This window comes from Cupressus sempervirens, chromosome 1 (genome assembly GCF_028749045.1).
Source record: "Cupressus sempervirens isolate cs-2001-9-10 chromosome 1, ASM2874904v1, whole genome shotgun sequence".
Taxonomy (NCBI): domain Eukaryota; kingdom Viridiplantae; phylum Streptophyta; class Pinopsida; order Cupressales; family Cupressaceae; genus Cupressus; species Cupressus sempervirens.
Window position 1 is genome coordinate 788706848 of NC_143118.1, and position 3178 is coordinate 788710025.

General features: G+C 43.7%; 1 pseudogene across 1 annotated transcript; it reads right to left on the minus strand.

Annotated features, from left to right (window-relative positions):
* Positions 1-831: 831 nt before the first annotated feature.
* On the minus strand, positions 832-2941 carry LOC149580229 (aldehyde oxidase GLOX pseudogene; annotated as a pseudogene). Its single transcript, XR_016359884.1, has one exon. The product of XR_016359884.1 is annotated as an aldehyde oxidase GLOX pseudogene (transcript).
* Between the last annotated feature and the right edge of the window lie 237 nt (positions 2942-3178).

Sequence of the window (3178 nt, forward strand, 5' to 3'; positions counted from 1 at the left end):
CTACTACAATCTATTGTGATAACATGTCCACCATTGCACTATCAAAGAATCATGTTTTTCACAAGAGGATAAAGCATATTGATACCAAATATCACTTCATTCGAGAACTGGTCAACAATAGAGAAATTAGCTTGGAGCATTATGGATCTGAAGATCAATTGGCAGATATATTTACAAAGGCACTACCACAAGAACAAATTGAATGTTTAAGAGATAAAATGAATATTGTAATTTTTGATGTAATTAGTGGTAGAAATTAGGGGGGAGTGTTGGAACATTCTACAAATGTGTGGTAATTTCTACCAAAAAAATATAAAATTGTAATTTATTGCTAGTATGCTCTAGTATGTAGGTGCCTCCACCAACCACATGTAGGTGCCTTGGCAAGGAAGGAAGCATATGTAGGTGGAAGTAGGTGAATGTAGGTGGCATTTTAATATTATAAGTCAGCTATGACCAGCAATATCTAGAGGTTTCCAAAGTCCTCTATAAAAGAGGTATTTGTAATTCAACTTTCCCAAGGCAATACATATTGAGTTTGTTGTGCATCAATCTAAGTGTGAGTTTTATTTTCTTCGTTGTCTTTACCCACCATCAGTAAAGAACTCTCATAATGACCCTCCAAAGAGAAGCAAAAAATTTTCCAAATCCTACAACTTCAACTCTCATGGTGCAATATTTTATTATTATTCATTGTTGTTTTGTTGACAAAAATCCAAATGCTGGCTTTTCTCAACAACGAAAAGGGGGAATCAGATTCAAATTCTCAACTATGTATTTTTTAAGCGAGCATAATATCTTCTACTATGTATTGTTTATAGAAAGAATAAGTTACTAGAAAGAACTCTAACAGCTACGTTTATTAATTTTAGATATCACTATAACAAACAATAAGAATGCTGTATAAAGAATTTTTAGAAGCAGGTGAAGGTTGGGAAGTTGAGTTCCATATAATTTCTATGTGGGAATCTCATTCATTACTAATGAAAAACATGGCATTAGCAATGTCGGCAGTCGACATCAGCTGGCACCGACTACTTTTGCCGTGTAAATAATAATAACTATTTATGTGGTATTCAATCATTTTCCCCACTTTCTCGTCCTCCTTAGGAAAGAAAAGTTTTATTTTTATCTCACCAACAATCAAAGAATATTAGCAGCGACCCAAAGAATTTCATAATATCCTCCTCTGTGTGTTAATTAATGAAGCGAATCCATTCGGCCTTGCTGGGAATCCCTCCATTGACAACTGTGAGCAAGTAGTACCCTGACGGAGCCGCCACCGCTGTAGGTGGAGCCGTCAAACCCACCAAATACCCGCCGCTGCCTTTGACGAAAGCTGTGGCTGCCAACGACAGCATTCTCTGATTCATCGACCACGTGTGCGTCGTGAAGGGAGGGGCGTAAACATGGAAACGGATATTGGTGCTGGGACGGTTGGGAAGAGAGAAGCGGACGATGAATTTCGAACCGTACTTGATCGCTTTCGTAGAAATGGAAGTAATGGTTGCCCTTTCGGGGTCGTAAATCGAATGCAGATAATAAGGATTGTACGCTTCCAGTCGAAGCTCTGTCGGAAATGGCACGCCAGAGAAGCGGTATCCAAAATTGGAGTTGCTCCCGCCCACCAGAACCCGCCCATCCGGAAGAACGTTTGCAGTAGAGTGATACATTCGAGGAATCGCCGTAGCAGCCAGGACCAGGAAACTATTCCCAATGGCTTCCGCGGGTCTGTAGAGAAAAGGGCTCAGAGCAGGCTCTCTCGCAGTTTGCCAACCAGCAGTTCCTTGCTTGGCGCCGTTGATTATGAGGACTTCGCCAGTGGGAAGTATGAGCATGTCGTTCATCACCCTCGGCCCGGGCATGTCCTCCATTTGCCATGTTGGATTTGACGATGTGATCTCCAATCTTCCGCAACTCTTGAGCGCCTCCACGAACGTCTGGTTAAATGTGGCTTTTTTGAAGGCTCCGTCGGGCGCTCCCCCGCAGATGAGAATCTCCACCCTTTGGAAATTGTTAGCGGAGTCGAGGGGCAGCATGACGGAGGAACCCGATGAAGGGTAATTCCGTGCACCACCGCCAGGCATTGTGGGGAATGTTCTGACCACCTTATTATTCTTGTAGTCGAGGAGGATCGAATCCTTGTTGGCAAAGATGAAGAGATTGCCATCAGAAGACAAATGTGTGAACGGGTACAAGTTGTTCTCCTCATCGACAGTATTTGTCTTTACCAAAAAGGAGAGCTGGAACGCCCCTTCGCCAGGTCTCTTAGGAACGAATTCATAACTAAACGATCTCCGACCTCCAACGACGATGATCCGATCGTCGGGCAAGATCTGGTTGGAGGAATACCATCTTCTGGAGGAAAGCAATGTGGGAGATTCAACCCAGTCGCAGGACGAGTCCGAACATGGAGTGAAGGAACGGATCAACCTGTCACCGTTGCTCCATCCGCCAGTTTGCACAAGAGTACCGTTGCTGACAAAGGCGCCCGAAGAACAAAACGTGTCCGTGATGACGTGCAGAGGCTTCACCTTGTTGCTCGCAATATCGAATTCGACGGAGTGCGCCCAACAATCTTCACCTGCAGGCGGTGTTCCACTACCGCAGGTTGAGTCAGTTCTGCTTATCTGCGAGGGGCCCGCCAGAGTCTGGTCGAAGATGAGCACCTTATTGGTGCGTAAAAGTGTCATGTGCATTGCTGAAACCCCCGCATTCTCCAACAGAAGGTCCCAACTTCCCGCTAGCAGCGGCTGTGCTCTAACATTTAGACAGGAAATTGCAAAGCATAAAAACAAGGCTTCAGTCCATAGTCTCTTTGATAATATGAATCCTTCCATTATTATCGACTTGCTTATAAAATGCTAGCAGCGATCTAAATCCAAAACTTTTGAAACTTCAATCTATTTGCTTCCTGAAAATGTCGGGAACTGCATAAGACCGGCTTTATATAGATTTTTTCTTCAAGGGAATTAAATTGTCTTGTTTGACCTTGGCCCGCCACCGAGGAATGTTACGGTTGCCTTCCCACGACTCAACTCATACAAGCTGGACCGCACGAAATAGAGAGTTCATATTAAAGAGCGTGGGAAATGTAGGAGAAGATTCAAACGACATAGGACATGGAATCAGTAGATAGAGCTACGTGTTTAAAACATGGAAACGATGTGGAAACCTC